Source organism: Tinamus guttatus, unplaced genomic scaffold (assembly GCF_059628265.1).
Source record: "Tinamus guttatus ecotype Peru unplaced genomic scaffold, ASM5962826v1 Tinamus_guttatus_pri_ptg000287l, whole genome shotgun sequence".
Lineage (NCBI taxonomy): Eukaryota > Metazoa > Chordata > Aves > Tinamiformes > Tinamidae > Tinamus > Tinamus guttatus.
The window spans coordinates 11,763,858-11,791,521 of NW_028288821.1; the positions used below are offsets into that span (position 1 = coordinate 11,763,858).

At 40.1% G+C, this 27,664-nt stretch overlaps 1 non-coding gene across 1 annotated transcript; it reads left to right on the forward strand.

Annotated features, from left to right (window-relative positions):
* Positions 1-22,379: 22,379 nt before the first annotated feature.
* Positions 22,380-22,451, forward strand: TRNAM-CAU (transfer RNA methionine (anticodon CAU)). Its single transcript has one exon. It is a non-coding gene; the product is annotated as a tRNA-Met (tRNA).
* Positions 22,452-27,664: the final 5,213 nt, after the last annotated feature.

Here is a 27,664-nt window from a genome sequence, read left to right on the forward strand (position 1 = left end):
AGGGATCCAGATTATTTTTCTTCTAAGGATTTTACCCCATTATCTGATACTTGACAATACCAACCCTCAAACATAGATCTTTCAGTTTAGGGTAGAAAACTCATTGCAGCTTCCGAGATACCTGCTTACAGCCATCTGTGGATTTTTGGAGAGGCAGTGGGGGAGATATTCATCTGTCTTGCTTGGATATTTCGTGAGAGAAGTTAAAAGTGCATTTTACCATCTGAATTCATTCTCAAAGCTAGACAAGTTCAGATTTATTTTATTTATTTGTCTATGATTTTAAGCAAACAATTTCAGTTAAAATTTAGCCTGGGCTTCTAACCTTTCTCCAGAGCTGCTCTGTCTATTCAGTTAGTCTGGATGGATGGATGGCTTGGCAAAGCTTTTGGAGAAATCTCTTTTACTTTCAAGATGGATTGCTCTATCTCCCCACTTTTTATTCCTGACTTTGATTATGCTACCATTGCTTGTAAAGATGGGAAATGGCTTTTCCCTTTTTTCTAGGGATTTGAAACTGGATTTTTTTCCAAATTTCTTTTTAGCTATCATATACTTTATAGCTAAAATGATCTCCAAAGTCATTCTTAAATGACTTTTGTGTGTTAGTATATATCACATAATATTCTGTATATGTGCATTTTATTAAACCTACTGTGATGCTTTTAGTTGTCCATAGGAGACCTCAAAAGCAAATCTTGCTCTAGAAAGTCTGATTTATAGGAAGATGACTATTTCTACACCGTACAAAACTGTGATTTCACAACTGGAACTGTTCTTTTAAACCCTCTTGACTGTTGCCTTGTGTCAGGGCTCAGCAAGCCCTGGGCTGCTCTGTGTTTATACACGCTTATCACTGCACAGGATAGACTAAGCCCTAGAGGAAAATAGAAGGTTACTTTTGGGTTTTACTTTCCTTTGTAAACCAGAATATTTCCAGTTAGCTGCCCTTATTAAGTTTGCATATGTGTTTCATTTTCTGTCTTTTTGTGGATTAACAAGGCCTAGAAAATTTCACTAATTGGGATCAAGAGAGATAAAGAAGCAGATGAAAAAAAATAGAAATAATAAGAAAAAAGGGGATCTACAGTTTGAACTTATATTTAGCATTTCAGAAAAATCCCCAAAAAGCAATTTAAGATGTTTGATTTTTTTTTTGCTAAGAATATTATGAAACTGTATGAGAATTTTGTGTATATATGTTATCCACTAAAGTTAGATACCTTTAAAGAATACTGGAATGTAATATCTAACTTCCCATTCTTATTAAGTTGTCTTTGGCATTTATTAAGTGAATAAAAATGTAATTTACGTTTTGCTGTAGATATAAATTCGGTTTGGGACTTAGATATATGTATCTATCTCAGAGCCTCTTGAGAACCATGCTATTCCTATGAGATTCAACAAGTGAGCCTTGTTGGTGCTTAACGAGGGGATAAAGCATCCTGCCGGGGTAGGAAGAAGCTGATGAAATTGGGAACATCTGTTCTTGTGGGGCAGGGCAGGATGACAGGGAGAGGAAAAGCAGCACTTGGGGGTGGTTTGAGCCCTTTGCAGCCTCCTGCTTTTGTTCTGCTCATCCACCAGACCCAGTGCTGTCCCCTGAAGAGGAGAACATGGAAAGGAAAAGTTGTAAGTGGTCTCATGGCACATACGGTCCCCAAAAGGCCTCTGCGGGGCTGGAGATCTGCCCGTGGGGGTCTGCCCTGGCCGGCTGCGAGGGCAGTGTCGTGGCTTGGGCCCTCTGGGCCACTCTTCCTCAGGGGAGTCATGTTGTGTTGAGCTGCCTGATGAGTTGACAGGCATTTCTGCTTGTTTTTTTTTTTTTGTTTGTGAGACATCCAAATCAGGCCTTTGTAAACAGTAGCTTCTTCTCTGAGCGCAGCATGATCTGCATCTCGTGAGTGTGACTAGCTTTGCTGCTATGGAAATAGGGTGTTACTAATAGCAGGCTTTTTTGCATAAGCAACCAACTTAGCAGAGCTCTTCTTAAGAGTTAGCTCTTGGACTTGGTGTTTCTGAGACTTTGTGTATGTTGATGCCTCTATTCTATTTAGATTCCTTATATTGCACAGAAACTTCCATCATTTGGCAGCCTTTTATATGAGAAGCAGTTTAGCAAAAAATCCAGTTTTGGGGATAAAGAGTTTTATAAATATTTTCTGGGAAATTTACTTCTTGTGTTCCCAGCTCACCAGTTTGTAAGTAAATGACTACACTTTTGTAATTAAATGTAGTCTGCGATACTATTTGTCTGGTTAAATCCGTGAGCTTCACTTTAAAAAAATATGCTTTTTTGGAAGCTTTCTTTCACATCTTCTTTTAGATTTTATTTCCCACTTCCTTTTGCTTAGAAATCAGATTATACAGTACACGTCATGACTGAATTATTAAGTTCTTGCCTCTTACTATATCCACTTTTTTACCGTATTTGTTTTGAAAAATACTCTGTATAGCTTTTTCTATTAAAAAAAAAAAAAAAAGTGATTAACAGCCATTAATGTCTGCAAAAAGATCTGGAGCCCCTGAAAAATAACTGATTAAAGTGGCAATCATCAATATTTAATATATGATGCTGCTATGTACCCTCACACTGATTGACTATTATGGCTTAGTGGAAGAGGATTTACTACTGATTTTATTGGGATGAATCAGAAGCTAGGATGCAGTAAACACTGGAACTTCTGTTATATATAATAATATAATATATAATATGTTAATATAATAATGTTATATATAATCATATAATCTGTATTGAGTGTAGGGAGTACAGTTCATCATGCATTATACATGAAAATGTGACAAAATCATCAAGCCCACTTTTACAACTCTCTTATAAAGCAAAATGCTTGATTTGCAGAAATTCTCATTACTGCAGTGTAAGAAAATAGTTCAAATGAAACTCTTCAAATAACTTGTATGAATAGCTGTTTTCTTCAGTTCTTTCCCCCTATTTACCATAGCTTCACATACTACTTATTAGCAAATTTCACATTTTGAACAGCTATTTGAAGAGTAGGAAACAAGCATTAAATGTCAGTTTGGCTGGAAAGAGGAATGATTTGCAAGAAAAGATTATTGTGCGAAACACTGACGAGTTCTTTAGGGCTGGACTAGATGTACTTCAATGCAAGAGGAAAACCAAGCTGTCAAATTATGTTTAATGCCAGACAACAAACTCAGGGTTAAACATCTTCTGGGGTTTAGTCTGAGAAAACAGAAGGAACTGGGTGAAAAGGAGGAGGCCTTTTGGCTTAACGAAGTCTAGCTGGAAGGGCAAAAGGAAGCAGAGGGAATGCCAACATGTGGCAAGCAAAGCATGGGAGGAAGTTAAGTGGAGAACAGAAAGGAAAAGGGAAGAAAGGGTAAGCACCACTTAGAGAACCTGTCTCAATGCTATCTTTTTTATTATTATTGCTTTTTGTTCTTCTGTGCATGGGAAGAAATTTGGGTCAAGGAGTGGGGTGGCTTTCTAGGTTGGCAAAACAGAGAACTGGTTGGCTACTTCTGCACATCATGTTCTATTTATCTAAACTTTTGTCTCATACTACTTAAAAATTACTGATGTGTGAAGGGATTTTGAGCACCTCTTCCCCTAGGTATGTTTATACAGTCATGTTGTGGTTATAATTCAGACTTTGTATTGGTTGCATGGCTACTAGACAGTGTTCACAGGGCTGTGTTTTGGTACAGTAAGGATGGGATCTGTGCTGGTCTTAACATTTTAGTGTATGACCCCAGACAGGAATTGCAGCCCCCTTGCAACCCACTGTGTCACTGGATCATGTGTTTGGGTCACTTGCCTCTTCCAAGAGGTCTGGGCAGTGTTTGGGCTAGCACTTTGGTAAACTTCTCTTCCTTAATTCATATTGGCAATAGGTGTGGACTTTGGATTATGTCCCATGTGCTGCTGTAGCTTGGATGAGTACGGTCGGCATTCGCCCATCAAATGCCCGTTTGCTTAGACCACTGAGCTCTGGTGTGCTTGCTGCTCTGAGAGATTGTATAAGAAAGCTATGTTTAAAAATAGCAAAGAGTTTTTCCTTCTTTAATATGTGTACGCACAATTATGCATGTAAATGTACTGCAATATTGCTAGAAAACTGCATTAGTCTGATAGCATATCATCAAAAAAACTTGTGGGGAGTTGATGAATATAGCATTTCAGTAGAGGAAAATTCTTTATGCAGTTTTATACTCTGGCTACTGATATTCTATTATTCAGTATTTGTGAAATAGAAATTCCTTTTAGCATTTGGTAGCTGTATAATTAACATCTTGGTGTTAGTTAACAATTAACAAGATTTTTTTCCTTTAAAAAAGAGTAACTGGCAATATAAGTTATTAATACACCAGCAATATAAGTTATTAATACAGCACTCCATGACACTACTTGTAGTTTTAATCACAGGTATTCTTCAAGCAGGATAGAAAGGATTCCAGATATCAGCAGCACTAGTGAAGAGCCCTATTCTGGGTCCTTGCTCAAGACACTGAGACCCGTGAGAGTCTTCCCTCACTAGGAAATTCAAGGCTCAACAACAAGTATTTAAAAATGTCACAAACACTGTCCTTGAGACACCATGGAACTTTCCCTTCTTCTGCTCATGCAATCAAATTGAGTTTCTGAAAAGCAGACTAGCATCTGATAATGGCCACAGGATTCTTTATTTAACGCACCCAACTAAGCTGTTCGCACACAATGTCTGTCTACTATTTACTTTCAGCTTAGGAAGGCGACATGACAAGAATGTTTCCTTCCCCTTTCATATTCAGCTGTCGAACCTTGGAAAAGGCAATAGCTTTACATCCTGCACTTAGCTGAAGTACTTTCTTCAAAATGTGTTTTCAACTCCATGTTGACAACAACCTTGTCATTCTCACCTCTACAACTCCCAGCTCCCGGGCTCTGGAAGACAATTAAATTTCTCAGCAGTTTTTCAGGCAATTATTTATATTGCTAGAAATCTGAATGGCAGCTCAGTCGGACCTACCTCGGCATTCACTGCAGCCTACAAATACTGTTCATTCAGTACATGGAGTAACGGAACAACTTAGTTTTGTGATCATAGTAATCATATCCAATTTCAGGAGGACTGAACAATCTCCACTTCAACACAAAAAGTGTGTGAGAAACAAAATGCAGACATTAAATAGGAAGTACTTTTTGGGCTATATGTGCGTGCGTGTACAGGGTGCAGCAGAATCTAAATGGAAGTGCCCTCATGCCCTATGTTCTAAAAGTGTAACTCAGAAATAGAAGAAAAGGTGGTGTTTCAAAGCAATTCATGAATTGGTACCCATTATAAAAAAGAAAATGACTGCAGGAAAGGGTCTCAGCCTCCTCCCTAATTAAGTACTTAAATTCCTAAAATAGTACTAGCTTCAAGCTGAAAAACATGGTGTTCACACAAGAGAAGTGCCCGCTGGATATGCACTCCACGAGTGCTAATCTCTTTGAGTGGCCAATGGAGGGCAGGAGGAAGAACCACATGTATCTGTGTCATCCTCAAGTGGTCAAATCAAAGTGTGTGTTTTTTCTGGTGGTTCTTTTTTTTTTTTTTTTTTTTTCCTTTCCTCTCTTCTGCCTTAGGTAAAGAGGAGGAAAACTGTGTCTGAGGAGCAAGGGGGCAGAGGCTTTAACAGCCTCGAAGTGGTGAGATGGAAGTAAGAGGAAATGTGCTGGGATGTAGGAATCCCACCAACCTGCGCCCTTAGCATGAGCGTGGGCTTTTGGCCTTCAAGGCTTATGGGGAGGCAGATCAAAAGCACTAGTGGATTTGTGAAAAGGGACAGGTGGTGTCTGAGGTGCACGGGCTGGAAAGCAGAACACAGAGGGAAGGGAGCAATTTGCTGACCCTTTTGTGGGCTGGCCTTGCTCAGGACGGAGGTTAATGTGTAAAATAAAATGAGCTCTCTGGGGAGAATTGCAACTATCATGTCTGAGTTATTCTATGCTATCTCTGGCCTGGAGGAAAACCCTGCAAGGTTTTGAGAACACTAAAATTTGCCAAGCAAACTGCTTCATGTCCCATACAAATGTGCACCTACCTGCTGGGATGGGCTTCAGTGCAGCTGCTTGTAGAAATAGAAGGACATGTCTTCTGCAGTGCCTAAATGAGGGAAGTCCTCTCTGCTCTAATGTGATGCAGCCTCATTAGCTTCATATTGGCTACAGGGGGGACGACTCAGGGTAGGAATGCTTTGGCTAGTACATTTTAGTTAATCGGGACAAAAAATTCAGTAGTTGGCTCTTATACTTTATTCTCGGCTCACGAGTAGCTTGAAATTGTGAAAGCAGATTTGGGAAACTGGTGCTACTCTTTCCCAAGGCTACTTGATAAATGTTTCTAAATCGATGGATTAAAAAAAAAAAAAAAGAAAAAGTTCAGAAGTGACATTACAGATTGAGGGGTGTTTTAGCTACAAGTCAGGACACTGGCACAGCAGCACTGGGAGGTACATTCTTCCTATCTGATCATGCTTCAAACCTGTGTAACTTTCTGCAATATGGCAGTGTTATCTCTGCAAATCAACAGCCCTCCAATATAGCTCGTGTCCTTGTGAAATAAACAATTAAACAACTGTATTTTCATATAACTGCAATATTTGTTAAAATTGTGAGCTCAACTCCCTCCATCATTGTCTTTCCTATGGTAATAAAGGATTATCAAATATTTCTAAGTCTAGCTTAGACTATATTCATCCAGTTATCCAGACCTGCCAGAGAGCTAAGGTCAATATTCTCCAGTATTTTTGTTCCATGCTTTTTTTTTTTTTTTTCCTCCTTTGTCCTCAAAGAAAATTGCTTCTATCTATCTGCAGAGGTGTCTAGACCAGTAGAAAGCGTGTGTATCCCAGCCATTACCTGCTAAACTTGTCTGTTAGGCATGAATCCTGACATCTCTGAATCATCTAATTTTAGAGCACTTTTTTTTAATAACCATCACTCCCAAAGAGTACTTCTATGACATTAGAAATATCTTAATCCTCCTTCAATAACAGAATGGAAGAGAGAAATTGCCACAGCTATCATTATTGGGGAAGAAATAGCATTATATTGAAAGGATAAAATGGACTTGCTCCGTCTAACCTGAGAACCACTTACAGGATATATTTTCTGACATAGTCTCTGTGACAGATTGAGTAGATATCTCAAAAGTAGCACCTAACTTAGTGTAAGGTCTTTTTTTTTAATTATTTCATTTGTCTTTTATTTCCATACAGTTCAAATGATCGACATTTATACCAAGCTGCAGGCGGGGGGGAAGTCATTTCCTGGAATTATGTTATTAGCATTGTGTTAATATGGTAGCCTTTATATGGAATGCAGTTTATTCTTAACCCCCAGGTGTTCTGAAAGCTGGTGCTTAAAGTATTCCGTGAATCCCGTTTGTTCCTCGGCAGGTTTCAAATCTCCAGCGCTCTCCAGGACTTGCACATCTCCTTTAGCATGAACCCTGGAAGCTGTGCTCAGGGGCAGATGCCGACGCTGCCTCTCCATGCGGATTGCCGGCACGTGCCGAGCGCCTGGCACGCAGGGCATCCCGCAGGGCGCACGGGAGGAATCTCGTCCAGGGAGAAAAGGCACCTCTAGAGATGTTTGTGTCTCCTCACTGACTGCTCTACAAGGAGCTAAGAATAGACACCTGATGGTTGGTTGACTAAAGTTGGGGAGATTAATCCTGTCCTAAAGGTCTGGCAAATTGAATAATCAGCACCTCAAAGTGATAAATAGCTGTGTCTGGCCAGCTACTGGTTGACTTTCACTGGAGCCAGGAAAATTTGATTAATTGTCATTAATTCAATAAAAGACTGATTCCTGCAGCTCATTAATAATTTCAGAACCTGCAGGATCCCACCCATACTGTGCTCAGTACTGCCTGCCCACATGCTGTATATTTAAAACCATTCCTGTCAAAGGTTTATCATTAGAGTGTAAACATTTTTTGTTCCGGACGGCTCTGTGGTGTGAGATTTTAATTATTCCATTTAGCTCTGCTTCCAGAGCAGCTAGCTGCTAGCTTGACGTTTGCGAGAGTTGCAGGTTATGTTTTAAATGAACACCCTTTGCAGCTTAACCGGTGTGAAGTAGCACTCATGGAGGAAGAGCTTCATGTATTATTTACCTTTTTTGCATTGTATCAAACTGTTTTAAATCGGATGCTAAATTTTACATGAGTATTGATCATAACTTGATATCATCCATTATAAATAACCTTTTTGTTTGTTCAAAACACCTTTTACAGAGCTATGGGGAGGGGGGAAGAAATAGACATTTAATTAGATCTAGTAGTTTTTCATCACAGTATGAAATGGATATGGGATGCGCTCAGTTACCTGCAGTCTCTCAACTGGACAGTGATATCTGAACACCATTCTCCAAGCCTCAAGCCTATTCCCAAGATTAAAGGATTATATTCCTTTCTATAAAGACTGTATTTTACATTTATAGGAGTACAAGGAAAAGCAAGTGCAGCATTGAAAGATAATGGTGCTAAATTATTGATGTTTATCTGTCTAATTTGTTTTGCTTTACAAACTGCATTTTCTTGTGCCTTTGGTAGCTAATATATGTTCAAACACATTAGAGTTCATGATTTTCTTTAGTTCAACTAAAATATGAATAAGAAACATATCCAAATATATACTATTGTATGCTATTTCAGGAAAATCCAAGATTTTTCCTTGTTTATGAGTTAAAGCTCTTTTATAATCAGTAGGTTTAGTACGTACAAATCATTTCGAAGACTGTCTAGAAAACAATTCTGCACAATACTGAAATTTCCCAGCAGAGATTCACTATTGGAGTCAAGAAGCAAAGAATAATAAAACAGCATGTTGTCAAGCATGACTAAACTATTATTTGGCTTTCAGCAGACTTTGTTATTGTGGAAGAGAGGTCTAAGCACAGTCTCTTTCCTTTCTGCTTCTCCCCTTCAGTCTGAGATGAGAACACTCATTGGATAACTGTTACCTCTTCAAATGCTATTGGCAATATTTATGCAACTGTGTTGTGCGTACTTATTTTGTATGCAGAACTACTTTTTGGCTCTCACAAAGGGAGGATGTGTGTGTGAGGATAGGTATAACAAGTGATACCTCCACATTATCATTCATTGTTTAAAGATGCCAATTTGACCTCACCTAGGAAGAGGTGAGAATTGAGATTCGGTTCAACTCCACTTGGAAGACGATCACCATTTTCAGCAAAGTTTGACCCAAAAATGCAACTGTAGCATTTGTCCCTTTCCCTTGAATAGGGATGAGGGTGCCATGCTGAACAAACCTTGAAACAGTTTGATGTAAAGCAAGAAGCCAGCTGCTTACCCAATGGAGTAATTCTCGGAGGACTCTGCGGAAGCATGACTGTAGTTTCCTAGGGAAATGACTTAGGAACTTAAGATGGCCAAAGAGTTCAAGTTCAGCTGGTGTGGCTTTAGGATTACAGCTACAACCTACGAACACCTAAAGTGCAACTTCAGACATGCTTTAAGGTGCCTGAGAGGGTGTCAAGAGCACGGGGCCAGACTCTTTTCAATGGTGGCCAGCAACAGGACAAGAGGTGAGGGCTGCAAAGTGAAGCACCAGAAGTTCTGCCTGAATTTGAGGGAAAATTTCCTGAGTGTGACAGAGCAGCGGAACGGGTTGCGCAGAGAGGTTGTAGAACTGTCTTCTCTGGAGATGTTCCCCATGTGCCTCATGTGATCCTGTGCAATGAGTTCCAGGGGACCCTGCTTGAGCAGGGGGTAGATTAGATGATCTCCAAGGGTCCTTTCTGACTCTGATCATTCTCTGAGTGTGTTAAATGCTCAAAGCTCCTTGATGTCTTTGCTCAATGTTTCATGGAGTGTTTGGGGAAGAACAAGTAGTTCAGATTTGTTCTTTAATAAGTAGCTTTATCAGAGTTATGTCCACAAAACAGAATTTGACCAAAATCATTAAATAATTGTGTGGAAGGATGAGTTTATTTAAAATGTTGAGGTACCTATGTATCTCTCCCAAAGAGGAAGACTCTTTACAATCTATCAGCATGCTTCAACTACATTTAATTCCTCGGATGTGCAGATAAAATAGACTTATGGCAACAGTAATTTGCTTCCTTTTTTTTGGAAGCAAAAGTATTTTTCAACTTTCATGCAAGGCAGGGGTCTGTGTGTGCTTAATTTTGCTGGGTTTGTTACATATTGTGGATCTTGCATAATTGCAGTTGTGTAATATATGCTGTACAAGCTGGCAATCTGGAGCGCTGTGACTTGATGCAGCGGGTGGTCGTAGGCGTATGCAGCATACAGGGTTGTTCCAGCTGCTTCATCCTCTGTCCTGCTCAGCCCGAGAAAAATTCACACAACTTGCCCTTACACATCTCCTCTCAGGGAGGACATCCTTCCTCGGGACAGGCTGTTGCACTTGGTCACTGGTTTGTGTTCAGTCTGTGTCCTTTACTGTGTAAAGCAAAAATGCAGTTCTCAATAATTTGAGACTGTTACTTAGAATATTATTACTTAACAGAAATTGCATTTTTAAGCTATATTTCTTTTGTATATGTGTTTTCTCTGTAATTATTAACAAACATAAAAGAAATCAGGCTATATTTATACTGCTAATTACCTGTGCATGTCTCCAAATGACATACAAAACACCTGAAAAAACTCCCTGAGATTAAATGGCACTAAACACAAGCTAATTACGACTAAGGTGAGAAGAGGTGATCCCCTTTTTCTATTTGCCACCCCCTGTGTGCTATGGTGCTAAAGTTGAGAGATTTGAGGATCAAATATTCTGAAATGTTATACCTAATTTTAGATACAATTCATGGTCGTAATTAAAAAAAATGCCTACTAGCTTTATTACCTTTTTTGCTAGTGATGAAACACAGATAAGTAATACTGCTGTTATACAGATGGGTTTAAAATACAGCTAGACAACAGTATTCTGGCATAGAAATATAGCTTTGATATTTGAATGATTTTTCTGACAACACTAGGGAAGGTGCTGGAGTTTCTAAAATAATAAAAAATAGAAGAGAAGAAAAAACAGCAAGGGAAGAGAGCGACTGCCAGTGTAAACATATACTTCTTTAGATTAAACTTTGCTCTGCTGAACCTCATCTGTCTACAGCCTTGTGCGTTCACAGTTTGATTTTTGTACTTTGGGGATTCTGTATTGTTTTGCTCTAATATGAAATCTGGTAAGTTATAACCTACTCTTAAAGATGCTTTTTAAAATAATTTTCAAGTGATTGAGGGCACATTTTTAGGCCTATACTTTAGGTGAATCCATTTGCCAAAAAGATAAAGCTGGGGTGTTTAAAATGATGTGGTATTGTGTGCGAGACATGTATCTGTTTTTTAAAATCACTGCATTAGCCTTTGAGCACTGTAAAACGCCCATCAATAATACGAGTAAATACAATCTTTTTCCCATAGCTTAGCACATTGCAGGCAGGATAAATGCATTATAATTAATCCTGGTCATGTTTTACATTGATTGGCCCAAGTTATTCAAGGCTCTCAGCAGTACTGGTGGTTGCTGCATGTTCTGATGCAGACCAGGCAGCAGAGGCTTAGCTGGAGGGAGCCTCTCACCTCCTGTGGGGCAAAAGGAGGAGGAGGATTAAGATGAACCAGGGAGAGTCTCACCCTTACAGTCCATGCAAGGCTCTGCCAGCAAATTCTGCAGTTGTTGTTGAAATGGTTAAATGAATTACATTGCTGCCTGCCCCTTATTGCAGTTTTCAGAGGTCTGTCCTTAGTATCCCAGGGTCGTGGCTGCTAGGTGTTAGTACTGTAATCGCCAATTTCATAGTTTTCTTTAGAAATACAAATAGTTTCTTTCTTGCATTATCCTAAACAGATCTCTGTCAACCTAAATGAAGGCCCACAATATCAGTGGCCAGATGGTGTTTTCATCTATTATTTAATTTTGCTATCTTTTAATCTTTATGGCTGTATGTAGAGCAATGCATATGATATATACACATATGTTAATATCTGTTTAGTCAGATTTGCCAGTAGATAATAAGCTTTGTTAAAAGCTGTGTAGGTATACTGACCTTCTACATCCTCAGTGTTTGGCTTGAATCTGACTTATGCAGCATATTTTTGTGCTTTTTGTCAATATAATTCATCTGAATTCATGGAGTATCACAAATACATATGAAAAATAGGATTTGCTTAAAGCCAGGCATTCCATATGTGTTCCAATATATATATTCCTGCTATCTTCTGTTTGCCTTTCTTGTTGTCAGGCCTAAGGAATTATAATAATTCCCACAGGTAGCACTTATAATAATTCCCATAGGTAGAACTATCAGCTTGCCTCTGTAATTAACAAACTGTGTCAGCAACGAGTACATCTTATTCAGAACAAACTCCATTCCTCCCCTGCCCACATCTTTTTGAGTGGCATTTAGGATTTTCCTTTTATAATCAGAATTTTTCATCATTTTGATTTTAAACCCCTTTCAACCTTTGTGGTAGCCGCTTTGTTCCTGTTTAGAAAAATCAGTGCCTCCAAAGAGGTCAAAGCTGTTGCATATTGCTCTATATGCAGTTGAATGAAGTGCAAGGATCCCAAAGCTGCTGCTGTCTGCAGTCTTATGCTAGAGCTAAAACCTCGTCAGTCTGTGTCCAGACTAATTAATGTGGGCGAAGCAGCGCTCTGACGTGATGAGAAGTCATATCAGCACCATCAGAGCTTGTCTTCATGGACAGGGATTCTGCATTGCTGTCTGCTGTTTCAGACCCCCCAAAAAAAAAAAAAAAAAAAAACCCAAAATGCTTGTGATTCCCCTCTGATTCTGTGATTCATTTGAACAGAAGCTGACATAAAAAAGGTATGATCTTTACAGCAGTGTTTAGAATGGTCAATGTGTGTGTTCCCTTCAAGACTTTTTGTTAGTGTGTATGCCATGATCTTCTGTTATCACATCAGTTTCAGGCATGCAGATGTCATGAGGTTGTCCTAATTTGTTTAAGAACATAAAACATAAGAGCCTTTGCAGTGAACTGTAGGTGATGAGGTCATTTACCTTAGATATTATGGGCTGTTCATTTTGGTTTATTCTGTCCTAGCAAGGATGACTCCTAATATGTGGTAACAGCATTTTCTGTAACAGTGAAGTGGTTGCTCAATAAGCTACCATATTTCTTGGTTGTAAGTAGCATTTTGGTTTAAGACATAAAATGGTAATCACATTCAAGTGTTTCCTAACACTTAGACCACTAGACAGTCTAGAAAGCAGAGTTTAGCAGTGCTATGGATACCTCAGACTTGGGCTTCTCCCAGGCAAAAGAATGGCCAAATGCCAACTGCTTGGACTATGGGTAAGCTGAAAGGGCATGAGGACCTCATTGCCATTTTCATCAGAGTAGAACTGGATCAAATTGAAAGAGAAAATACAATTGAACTCATTATCTTGGGAAAACAGATTGGATCACCTTTGCTTGTCTGCATTTCTGGAGATCCAGTATTATTCTTTAATGTGTAATTTCTTTTGGCTTTGGGTTCTCTCTTTGGAGTTTTGTATCCATCTCCTAGATGTGATTTATACCTAAAAATTCTGCATAAATGCTGTGGAGACATGCAGTCTAATGCTGCCCTGTCGAGGGTCACTCTCGCACCAAGTGCTAGGGCCCTCCCCACAAGCCACAGCAAACAACACCTCCACACAAAGTGAGGTCAACTCCCTCTGCTGTTGTCTGTAGCAGGGCTTTATACCAGTGCAGGTGGGCATGTGCTGAGGAGCAGCACTCATTGGCTACAGGCTCCCAGCTGATTGGTTCTCCTCCAGGTGTTCGGTTGCTAGGCATCGGTCCAGTTCCCCACAAACTCCACTTTCCTATATATTCTTACTAAGGCCCCAACATCTCCCCCTCTTTTTTCCAAAAAACAAAAATTAGCAATAAACATTGCAACATTTACAAAAAACAAATTAACATAGCTGTAAACCTCAGCATTTTCCCCTCTTTTTACAAAAAACAAAAATTGGCAATATCATGCATCAAAATATTATGAACAAAAACAAATTAACATAGTTGCAAACACAACTATGATCATTCTGGTCACACTTTTATGATAATGTTTCATTTTTAAATTCCCAAGACAAAAGAAAATGGTCCCAAAGGAATACACAATTTCATTTTGCTTACAACCACAGAAATTCTTCTTGGAAAGGTAATTGTGCTCTTCATTTCAGCAACAGGAGAAGGAAAAAATCTTGCCCTTTGGAGCTGGGGAGGATGGGGGTCCAAGTTAGTATGGGCAGACTGGATATGCTATCATTTTTAGTTTTCAACCGCTGGAAAGTTCTTCCAGTCACGGAGTCTGCCGCTCTTTTCAGTTCCAGACCTTGAGGAAGCTGTCCCACGATCCTGTTGCCACTGCCATTCCATCATCAGTCACACCTAAGCAACTGACACGGTTATCATGATCCCAGACATTGCAGTTGAAGTCGTCATAACCAGCTAGGAAGAGATGTAGCTGTCCCAGATAAGCTTGCCATCCTGGGAGGCACTGACTAGAAGCCTGGAATCAGTCCCCCAGTGCATTGCTTAAATTTTTGCCAAGTGTCCCCGGAGTGTTCTTCTAGTACACATTTGAATTCTCACCACGGGGTCAATGTTGGCTGTGATCTGAGCCAAGGTGGCGTTAGCACATGCTTTCCTAGCATCCCTAATTTGGTTTTTCAGTTGCTCGGCCTCCTGGCATAACTGGTCAAGCTCACTCATTTTCCCGTGCTAAAGTTGCACTTCACTGCCACCTCTGAGAGGACCACAAATCTGCTCTTCCGTCCGCTGCTCATTACTCTGTCCGGTTCGTCCGCCCGCCCTGGCCTGCTCCCAGCGACACTGCAGCTTGGGGGGGCAGGAGAAGGAGAAGAGGGTGGCAGTTGGGGGGGGATCCCTGGCTCTCAGCTCCTCCCCAGGGGACCAGTGCACATTAATTCTAATATGCGCACGTCAGTCTCTAATCACTGTGGATTTTGCCACAGAGAGGTTGACTCCTGCACTTTCTCGGGTTGCGGCGGAGAGTTCGCAGAGGCAGCCATTGTCTGGGGATACTTGTTCGCCGCGTCCCTCACAACGCGGCGGCTCCCGTTTCCCTGTATTGGCGTGCCGTTTTTGCGGAACCGTGATCGGCACTCCGCTGCCTTATGCCCGAACCTTTGACATCTCGTACAGGTCCCATTAAATCCTCTCGGGGCCATATCCTCCATCCTGAATCTGTTGGGACACCTCCTCCTCATGTGTCCTAATCGACCACATAGGAAACATATCCCATGGAATCTCTTGTCTTCCTTTCTAGACAGCCTTTCTCCTTTAATTGCTGCGGCCAAAGTCGCACTATGTATTTTTGCCTTTTGTTCTTCCTCCATCAATGGCGCTCGGGCACAGGTCTCTATCATTTGGACAATTGAAGCTCCTGGTGGCAAAGTAGCTAACAGTTGCTTGCAAGTTTGGTTTGCATTCTGAACTGCTAGATCTTTTGCCAATATTGCTTTCATTTCCGCAGGCACATTAGGTGCCATATCCAAGGCTTCCTTCAGTCGATCAACAAAGTTGAAAAAAGACTCATTCGGTTTTTGTGTTATTTTGGTGTATGGCAACTGTGGCGTTCCTATTTGTGGTAGGGCAAGGAAAGTGGCTAGCGCTGCATTTTTCGATTGCTGTAGTATCCTGGGGTGGAGCGCTGCCTGGGCCTCGGTTGCCCGGTAACACCCAGTGCCCATCAGTTGATCAAGGGTGGCAACCCTTAATGGATCGTCCATACTGCGGTTTAGATTCTCCAACTGTTTTTCCTCTAATCTTTCCTGCCATTTTGCTAACCAAAGCATGTAAGCGGTAGAGGAAAGCAGGAGCTCCATTATCGCTCTGCTATCCGCAGGTACCATATGGGAATATTTAAACAGGGCAGAGACCTGATTTCTCACCAACTTATTGTCGTGCCCATACTGCATTACTGTTTTTTGTATGCCTTGAACAAATTTCCAATTGAGAGGTTCCCACCTGGGGCCCTGGGCTCCTGTTACTACAGGAGCTGCTAGTGGTGTTAGTACAAATTCTCCTTGTAACTGAGCATTCTCTATGAGCCCTTTATACCGTGCTCCCGCATTAAATGTTGGATTAACAGGTGGCATTTCCTCATCATTACTTCCACCTGCAGTGGAAGTGGCTGGGAGCTCCGGCAACAATCCTTCTTTAGCTGGGTCACTTGCTCCAGCTGCTTTCTTTTGAATCTTAGGAACATCTTTTCGTGCCTCCCACTGCTCCAATTGTTTGTCTACATTTTCCAACCCTTCCACTATAGCCCTATGGGCAGCCTTATATGCTGCCTTCACATCTCTGGCCTTGGACCCGCAGTCTAATCGCCGCATTTGTTCTAATAATTCTGTCATTCTCTCTGCCTGTCCCCGAAGTTCTTGTCGCATTTTTTGAACCACGGCATTATCATCGTCCGATCCATCTGGGATCGGTACTTTAACTGGGTCCACTTCCATTTCGGGCGCTGTGGGGGTTGGTCGCTTTTCCCCCTCCCATTCGGGCGCTGTGGGAGGTGGTTGCTTTTCCCATTCAGGTGCTGTGGGGGGTGGTCGCTCCTCCCCCTCCCACGGGGGGAGATACTCATCCACTCCCCCCCATACTTCTTGTTCAGCCAAAGTTACCGGACATGCCTGTTTAGGTGAGGTTACCTTTCTCTTATTATCTATTTTCTTACACTGAACTGGCTCAGTATTGTTGGTACATTCAGAACTTTCAGACCCGTTTTCCTTTTCTTCTCCCTGGAGCGCTTCCCAAAACGCAATAGCAACTAACCGCTCAAACATAGGCCATATTAGACGAAATGTCTTTGTGAGGCGCCATGCTTCCTCCGAGCCTAATTGTACACCATCCCATAGTTCTCTTCCTACTCGCTCCCACGATTCAAATTTATATGCTTGGGAAGCTTCTTCTATGATTTTTCTTTTCTTACAAAATAGTAATAAATCAGTTAACTCGGTTTTCGAGACCTCAATCTTAGTTTTTTGAGCAAGCCTTACGAAGCGTTCAACAGTATCATGTTCCATTGCTGTTGCAGCAACTTTCACTCTAGATGCGCCAATTCCCATTCTGACTCACCAGGTCGTGGTCACAATCCGCTTCCAGTAAGATCCCTCGCGTTCTCGCACGATCACGTCGGGGTCACCAGATGTCGAGGGTCACTCTCGCACCAAGTGCTAGGGCCCTCCCCACAAGCCACAGCAAACAACACCTCCACACAAAGTGAGGTCAACTCCCTCTGCTGTTGTCTGTAGCAGGGCTTTATACCGGTGCAGGTGGGCATGTGCTGAGGAGCAGCACTCATTGGCTACAGGCTCCCAGCTGATTGGTTCTCCTCCAGGTGTTCGGTTGCTAGGCGTCGGTCCAGTTCCCCACAAACTCCACTTTCCTATATATTCTTACTAAGGCCCCAACACTGCCCCTTGAGTATTCAGGTTTGATTGCATCTTTGTCAGAGCCCAAGGAATGACAGGAATGTTGTTAAGGCTCATGTGCCCGTCATATGAGGTCAGGCTTGTTCGAAGGCTCTTGCAGCATGTCCTGCACCCGCACTGTGTGATTAGCAGAAGACCTTGTGAGGTGGTTGTGCACAGAAGTAATAGTGCAGTGATGCTGTTTTAATGAGTGCAGGCAGTACTTACCTAGCTGAACTTGTGTACCAAAGGCTGTGCTGATCCCTTTTGCTTATAGCGTATTTATATTAAGCTTTAACATAATACATAGCTATGTTGTCATGAAAAGCCCTCATAGGGAGCAGAATTGTGGACATGGCTCTTATATTCTAGAAGGTACTTCAAGTCCAAAATACCATTGTTTCCAACTCCATCATCTTCATACAATAATTCAAATTGATTTACAGAAATACTTGTTTGTGGTGTGCTTCAAACATTCTGTCTCTAATGTCTAGTGCTCATCAGTCTTTTGCTATGGTAGCTGTCACCTGGGCCTTCCAGGTCCACAGCTAAATAAATAACTTTCTTTTTGCAGACATCAGTTGCTCTGCCAGAATCTTTCTAACCCAATGAATGAAAGGCAGTTAATAAATCAATTTAAAATTGTAGTTATTTTGCAAACATCTGCATAAGAAAAAAAAATCCACAGCTTTTAAATAATTTTCATATAGCTGTTTAGCTTGTAGCTTTAGCTGAAGTTCATATCTGACAAGTAATAAAACAATAAAGGTGCTACTGACTAAGAAGAAAGGAAGTGCCAAGGAGCTGTGGCTAAAACTGTTAACTTGCACATAGCACCCTTGTGTAATAGGTGTAATTTATTTTTCTAAAATGCCCCATTTACTCAGTTATGAGAAATAATGTATATTATTTACATAATATATTTTCTTAACAAATTACTGTTTTTATTCCATCTACTTTTGAATTCTTCTTCCTGTTTCTGTTCTTCTAAACATCATTTATTTAACAAAAGAATCTCGCATAATGATCTTGATTTAATCTTTGAAGTTGACACATTTTACCAGCTACTGCAACATAATATTCCCTTTATCACCTATTCTCTTTTTTAAGTTTCACAGTCAAGCTCGCCACAGTTTTGTTTTATGCAGAATTCAGTCAGCAAAATGACATGCAATGCACTCTGCAAAACTTTCACAGTGATCATAACAGAAAGCAAGAGATCAATGGGCAGTCTTACAGATTACTTCAAAGAAACAAAGCGTGTGCAAGCTAAGTCTGTAAAAACTGAGCCTTCCCAAACCACAGGGGCTTGTATTAAACAGAACAAATCAGTTCCTCTAAAGTTCAGTGCTGATTAGCACAGATGTCTGTGCTAGTGAGGCATTGCCTTGTGAAAAGGTCTTCAGGAGTTTTTCTTTGGGAAGTGACATACAGCTCTGGCTGTTATTTCTCTTGAGAAGGACAATGAAATGTCTCAGACTAAGAGCGAAGAGAGTCCCAGAGTTTGGAGGCAGATTGTGATCATTTTGATTAAGGGTCTGTGTAGGATTTGGTTTCAGGTTTTCTTTAAGAAATAAAGAGCAATACATAATTTAACAGCCACGAAGTGGCTGTCTGGTTTGGTATTCATTTAAAAGTGCCCAGTGGCTGGCTGGCAGGCAGAGTCACTGATAGTAGATTGCCAGAGGAGTCCTTTTGGAAGGAAAAAATGGAGATTCAAAGACAGCCCTGGTAATAGAGACCTAGAGCCATCCTAAAAGGCTTGAATGCCTCATGATGGAAGTGATCCCGGGAGCTGTTATGATAGAGCTGCTTATGGTGTCAATCTGTGAGAAATAATATTTTAGGGAGATAGCACAAGCAAAAAAAAACTAGGTGTGTCTGAAATGATGTCTGTTTATATGAAGCTTTATCTCAATGGTCTAATTGGAGGGAGGTTTTTCAGTTTCTTGTCAGCCAAGGTTCAGCAAATGTTTAAATATATATATATATATATATATATATATATATATATATATATATATATATATATATATATATATATATATATATATATATATATATATATATACAGGTTGAGTTTTACCCAATATCTTGAGTTCATGTTGTTTGATAGAAATTCATAAGAAATGATAATGCTTTCTTAAATATGTTATGTCTATTTATATCTTTTGAGAAGATTTTGTAGGAGGATGGGAAGAGAGGAAGAAAGGAGATGTTGGTTTCAGGCAGACATTCTGTTTTGGGTCAAAAGCAACCGATTTCTCCATGCTCTGCAAGATGTGATTGGTTGCATCTGTACTTAGTAGCCATAAATTGTTTAGTGATGAATGTAAGAACAACTGTAAGAGAACAGATGGTGCCCCTATTCATTTGGATTTTCTTCATACCAAGATTTTGTTTGTTTCTCACAGCAGATTTCCTTGCTCATCTCCTTTCCATCTTGAATCACTGAATCACATTCGACTACTGTAAGCGCTTGCATTACATTTAATTCAGTACACAATATGGAAACTTGTCAGTGTAGTAGATAAAAAAAAAAAAATCGCAATTATTTCTGAAACCACATAAATCCTTCTTTCGTGTTTACCTTAGTCATTTTAATATATGCTTCATCCACTAACTGTTAAATTACTGCAAAATGAAGTGACTAAAATTACTACTTATATCCATTGATGGACAGTGTGCAACTCCAGCATCATTTATATCTTTGCCTCTTCTGGCCTACTGTTTCAAAACTTCATGTTTAACTTGACAGTAAATGTAGCTTAAACATGCTGAAGAAATTCTAGTTCAAAAGAACAGCTTCAAACTCTGATTATCCACAAATCTCCTCAGTCTCCTAAAATTCAAGAACATATGGTGATTCACCCATGATTATTTTTGTTAAAATGAGTTTAATTTAATGAGTCAATGAAATTAAAGATCTTTTCCTAGCAGCTGGCCCTCTTACAATTCAAGGTCAATGCACAGCGTTGACGTAATTGCACAGCCAATCAGTCCATGTTCTACAGGTGTTGGTCATGTTGAAAATAAACACAGTAATTATGATTTTTCATACACAGCTGAAGTCATATTCAGAAGCAAGCTTAAAGAAAACAAAAACATAAGTATATTTAAAGTCACTTTTGGGATATAATTGAGCTATGAAATCTTTCCACTTGGAGGAAATCACCTTTTCCTTATTCTTATTGCTGTACTGTACCATTTTTTTAAACTCCTTGACACGGTCATGATTTAAATAATTGCTGAGGATTAATAACTGGTATGCACCCAGAATACTATCAGAATATTAAAAAAAAAAAAAAAAAATCCCCAAACCTCCCTGGAACATTTCATTGAATAAATGTTGCCTAGGTTATAGTCTGAAAGGAAAACACTAACAGCTCTAATATAATCACAGAAAGGGAAAGAAACTAATACAGAGAAATGAGGAAACCAGGAAATCCAACTTTACTCAGTTTAGAATCTAAAGGTCACTCAAATGGCACAATTTTCTGGAGTTAATGTTCTGCTAAGTGCCTAAGTGGAAGAGGTTGGCAGGGAGGGACAAAGGAGAAAAAAAATCTCAAAACCTCAAAACTTGAGAGATTTAAAAAAAAAAAAAAAAAAAAAAAAAAGCCAGCCTGCCTGGAGGATGGATGATATAAGAAAGCTGCCCTGAGGTAGCTCTGCTGCACTCGGAACTCAGACTGTGTATTTTATAAATGTCCTTTTAATGTAGGCCGCCTCTCATGTGCCATATCCTTCTAATCACATCAGGAAGACCAGCTTCTCCAGCAGTGGGTGCTTGGTCCTGTGAAATTACAGCCAATGGCAGAGTTGTGTTATGGCCTAGGGCTAAGTCACCCGTATTCCTCTAGGAGATACAAATAAGGAGAAAGAGGAAGTGAATGAAATAAATAGGAGATCTCCATTAAAATCTCTATGCCAGACCTGGAGGTGGGGTGCCCTCATAGACTGATTTTAATAGCATATAGAATCATCACTGGGGTTGGGGAGGGGGAGGCTGTCCCTTTCACTCCCCTCCGTTTGACAGTATCTTCTGACCTTGTTTTTATATTTAGCAGTGCTGAAGTCCTTGCATGCACACTTGACTAAAGAGAATTCTCATGGAAATAAAAACAAGGGAGAGTAATCTGGAACCAGAAAGAAAAAATGTAAACTTTAAAGGAAAACAGCTTTCTTGCAATCTGATAAATCTGGATTTAAGAAAAGCAAGGTTCTTTTGTCCTCAGCTGATTAGTGAGATGTGTTTGTATTCAAGTCAGCTTTATCCAGAAAAACAGAAATACAGAGCTAAATGATAAAGCTGTCATTTTCATCTGTTATTTACATTGTGAGCTATCCCTACTCCCAGCTCTGCCTAATTAATATGTTCCTCATTCATAGATTGTACATGTATAATGGCAGAACTGACTGATGGTTACATTTATCAGATTTGTCAGTGAAAAAATCCTTATTTCTGTGAATGTATTTTTTTTTTCTCCACCTCTTTCAGCCCACTGAGAAAGTTAAATCTTTATACCTATAAACAATATCCATGATTCGGGCTGTGGACTGTATTCATCATCTTCAGAGATTAGAATTTGGGTCTTCAATGCTTTGTGCTAGTAAAACAGCAAGTTAAACGCAGCAGGATGTTATCATATTAGTTTTCCCTTGCTGTGCTTTCTACAGTTGGGCTTTCTATCCACACCGACAGTTTTTCACACCAACAGACTGTCTAGAGTATCGGCTGCTTGACTAGGCCCTGATCCCTCTCCGAGCGTAGGGCATGCCATAGCTCTGGCTTGCTCTGGGGATCAGGGCCCCTCTTGCTCCGGGAAGCTGTCAAAGGGCATCAGGAGTGAGCGCTTGCTCTCAGGAGCGAGCGCCAGGGATGCCTGTCCAGCTCTGCAACCATCAGCACATCCATTCACAGAGCAGAGTGGCGCAGCGGAAGCGTGCTGGGCCCATAACCCAGAGGCCGATGGATCGAAACCATCCTCTGCTAGTTTTTTCCAGAGGGGGACCTGGACAGACTAGATAACTGGGCAGTGAGAAACTGGATGAAATTCAGCAAGGGCAAGTGCAAGGTCCGGCACCTGAGGAGGAAATAACCCCATACACCAGTACAGGCTGGGGACTGACCTTCTGGAGAGCAGCTCTGCAGAGAGGGAGCTGGGTGTTCTGGTGGACGACAAGTTGACCATGAGGCAGCAGTGTGCTCTTGTGGCCAAGAAGGCCAATGGGATCCTGGGGTGCGTTAAGAAGAGCGTCTCCAGCAGGTCGAGGGAGGTGATCCTGCCCCTCTACTCAGCCCTGGTGAGGCCACATCTGGAGAATTGTGTCCAGTTCTGGGCCCCACAGGACAAGAGGGATGTGGAGCTGCTGGAGAGAGTCCAGCGCAGGGCTACAAGGATGATCAGGGGCCTGGAACATCTGCCCTATGAGGAGAAACTGAGGGAGCTGGGCCTGTTCAGCTGAAGAAGAGAAGGCTGAGAGGGGATCTAATCAGTGTCTAGAAGCACCTCAAGGGAGGCAGTGAGGAGGATGGTGCTGGCGGCCACCGACAGAACTAGAGGTAATGGCCACAAACTGAAGCACCAAAAGTTCCACAGGAACTTAGGGAAAAATTTCTTGACAGGGAGGGTGACAGAGCACTGGAACAGGCTGCCCAGAGAGGTTGTGGAGTCTCCTTCTCTGGAGGTCTTCCAAACCCACTTGGATGCAGCCCTGTGCCATGTGCTCTAGGTTTCCTAGCGTGTGCAGGGGGTTGGACTAGATGACCTCTAGAGGTCCCTTCCAACCTTAACGTTTCTATGATTCTATGGTATCAAACCCTGTTGATAAGCCCCAAATCCACTGGTTCTCTGCAGGCAGTCACCCCTTTGCTCTGGGGCCTGTGTTGCTCAAGGGAAGCATCATAGGCTATTGACATGGACTGTTTTTTCACACCAACAAGTGTGAGAAATTTGAGCTTTCTGTTGTATCACTCTGTTATGTAGTACAAGAAGTAAGTCCTTGTTGTCCGTGATGCACATGGGGTTATACCTCCATGTTGTCTGTAATGTAGACAGTGCAATTCACAAAAAGCTGATCTCAGCTCTCTCTGAAGTGGAGCCTAGATACCGCGCATGCAGCAGTGGTTGATCACACGTTTACGAGTAAAACCATAAGGGAATCAGTCCACATTGAAAATATATGCAGTACAGTTCCTGACTACTCTTTAATCTATTTGCAGTATCCATTATGACAGCAGTGGTGCAAGATGTCAGACTTCTAGTCAAGCTCTTTGAGACTCATGGGAGGAGTGTCAAAAGGGAGTCCCAAAAGGGAGTCCCCCTTATCTGGGGAAGGTTAACCAGAACTTCATCCTCAATTAAAAAACAAAACAAAACAAAAAACCATAGTGCTTGTAGAAAGATATCAAAGAGTTATGAGGTCTACTGCATGTAATTTATATTTTTTGTTAAGGATGTGCAGCTTTTATTCATTAGCAGCACCCTTCAACATTCTACATGAGTCTACAGAACACTTCTGTATCACGTAACGAGGGGGCTAGAGTGTAATTCTGTATTTCAGAGTAATTTAAGTAGGGTCATGGAATTTGGTAGTTTCTCACTTGGAAAGGCAGCTAGCGGCCTCAGAAAAGAATCTTATAGGCAAAACCATTGATTTCTGACTTCCTGAGCAGGAAACCCTCACTGCCTAGATCATATACAATAAAACTGACATCTGAGAGCAGAGCAAAAATATACTGAGCTTTCCTAATCCCTTGGAGGCTTGTGAAATTACTGTCTGAAAAGTATAATGAGAATGAGATAATTTGTGACATTTCCCTCTGCTGTTAAAGGTATTGATTTTATGACATTTTCATTTCCTATTATGTATTATGAGTACAAAACATCACAGTGTTAATATCAGATGCATTGAATAAACAAGGATAGTGCCAGATAGAACTTTATTTATTTCAATTATTTTTCAGTTTTATGCTGTAGCCATTTTACTAAATCCCTGTGGGCTGTTAGTAGATAAATAGTTATTCATAAGCTCTGAGAATGCAGAATTAGAGGAAGCAGCCCATACATAAACTTATTTCTTCCATGAAGTCCTTCAGCCTAGTAAGATAACTTATGCTTGCCATGTTGTGTTTTGACCTCTCTTGGTTTACCTAAGACATGAATTTTTTTCAGTTGTACTCACTGTCCAATTTAGACTGTTAGTGCCTTGGGGTAGCTGTCATCTTCCTTCTGACACATGGAAGACCTGCTGAAAATACTAATGTATTCACAATAGATCCAATCCGGACCTTTTATTCAGCTCTGCCGCATCTTGTTGGGTCTTTGTCATGGTAAGATCCTTCCTCTCATGGTAAAAACTGCGAAGATGGGATTATAAAGATGGCTGCTTTTTGGAGATTGCCTTTAAGTTCTTCAAGTGTCGACCTTCTCAGCACAGAAGAATATACTGTGCCTAAGTTTGCTTGCAGCTGCAATCACTTAAGAAATCTCTGTACATCTCTTGTTTTCTCAGTCTGCTCTCCATACCACTGATCAGTTTGCTAGACCAAGTGAAAAGGAGCTGCAGATTTCAGGAGTTCTGTTGAGATCATTTTGGGGGTTGCACTGCATACTGCCAAAAAACAAGAAACTGAACAAATAAAATTAATCTACTAGCAGAGAAATATGCTATACAAGTTGAACAGCCATAGCACAATTACATCCTAAGTATGGAAAAGATATTAATCATATATAAGGTACTGTTTTCTAGAATTATGTTTTTCTGCAAGCAGAACTATACTTAAGGAAACCATTTATGATACCTATATAATAAGAGATAACTGCATTGTAAACCGTACGGTTACAACAAATGGGGGTACTTATAAACAGGAAGGTATCTGTTACTCACTAACGTAATGTTTAGTCTCAGAAAAAGTTTAAAGTATAATTATGGTCTCCCAGCATTGAAGAGAATACTAATGCAGCAGATAAACTGTGGGCTGACTATTCTCAGCTAAGGATTTCACTGGTTTCTCAGTGCAACTGAAAAGAGGAATAGAATTTCTATCATTTCATTCTTGAAAAAGTGTACTCATAATCAAAGTCTGGTTACCAACATGGGGGTAGGGAGGGGTGGAACGGACAAGTTGTGTCCTCTCTGAAATCAGTTAGCTACATTTCACTAGATAGTATCCCCCTAAAGTCCCCACACGGCCTTCTGAAAGGGGGCGGGGGGGGAAGGAAAAAGAATAGAATACATCTCTCTGCTCTTTCAGGACTTCAAGAGATACTTGTCTGATGGTTTTGCAGCAGAAAATAGAGATTAAACAAGAACAGCAAATAAAGCGTCTCACTTTCTCAGTTGCCAAGTGAGAGTTGATCATGGATTTCTTTCTTTTTTCTTTTTTTTTTTTTTATCCCAGACAAGATAGGTTAGCTATTAAAACACTGATATAGAAATTTATCTGCAATCAGTATGCCACTTACAGTAGACTTCTACATATTAACTATAAAAAAGAAACAGGGAAGATGCTAAAGATGCACCTTCTGATAGCCTACGGAATGCATTCTTTTTTTAATATGCATATATTCTTTATATATGCCTACACACACACATATGGTGCAAAGTCATGAAATGTGAAAATTAAAACAGAAAAACAACCTCCCCCCACCTTTAAGTAATTTGATATGTTTTGTGAAAATCTGAAATGAAGCATAATGAATATAGAGTTACCTCCACAGTGGCTGCAATTATCTGTAGACAGAGTTATGAGTAACCTCAAGTTCAGAATGTAAAACTGACCTCTAAAATACATGGTGTGTTTGCCACAGAAAAATGTAGGCTTAAAAAAATGACTATAGGGAGAGATATGAGATGAGATGAGAACAAATATGAATTGAAACAATCCAAAACAACTTCTGCACAGTAGCTCTGAGACATCCGAGCCACAACGTGTTTTTAATACCCTTCATGTCCATGAACAAGGCTATTTATTATTGGATTAAATCATTATGTTTTGCCCAAATATTCTGGTTATCAAACAAGGAGATGAAATTATAACCATTAGATTGCCTTGTACTCTAAAACCAGGCTATGCATTAGACTCCATTTTATTCTCCCTAATACAAATTGAAATCAAATACAATAGAAAATTTAAATTTAAACAACTCATGTCATGTATATGTTTAATTTAGTAACTATCTACTAGTGGCCTTACTACCTGTCTGTAATGCTGTTAGACCTTCAAAATCCTCATTTCTCTTCATTTTAATGTGGAGCTATGGAAGGGAACACGTGCGCTGTCTGAAGCCATTCAAAACTTCCTAACCAAAAGGGAGGCATGCATGGCAAAGCCTTAATCATCTCACCAGCTCTATTTATGTGCATGGTGCAGGAGAAGAAATAGTCTCTCTCCTTGGCTATCTGCATTTAAATTGATATGTTATAAGATAAAACATGAAGACATCATGGAAACCAAAATTTTGCCCCATAGTTGATGTGAATATTTCAAACTTTATTTTTTAGCTCACTTAAGGGGAATTCCTAGCGCATGGGTATAGGTTAATAATAGCACACAAAAATAACCACAAGATTGCTATAAGGAAAAAGAAATTGTTATTTTTATGTCTTGTGAAGTTGAGTAAGTTGCAGATACTGGATGTGAACTGGATTTGTATCAAATTTATATAGAGCTTTCTCATTGAACCATATAGTGAAGGGAAACAATATCATAATAAGGTCAGAGGATGAGAAAATAACTGAGTTGTCCAAAAAATAAAGCCACACTGGGATTTCATAAACTGGGATATCATTCCTCCAGGTAATCAAAAACATTCAGAATATCATTCAAAATGTATCTGTCCCTTGTGGGGACTTTAAATGAGCAAAGCTTACTTTCTCTGAAGTAATGCTTTTATAAAGAATATATTACAACCAGGGAAAAGCTTTCCTTGTATCTCTTAACAATAAAGTCAGGAAATAAAATGTTATTGAAATTCTTTTATGTGTACTTCAGAAACAAAATCGTTTTGGGCCTCTTTTAAAAGAACACAGATTGTGTAGATTTTATCTGATTTATGCAAGTGTAATCATATTTATATCATAATTTTGCTAGTTTGTAACAATAGGCTTATAAATATTTCATTCATTTCTTTTTTCAACATAAATACTTCCATTTCTTGGGGTCACAATTTGAACTGAGTGCAAAAAGCTTTCAGCAGCAGG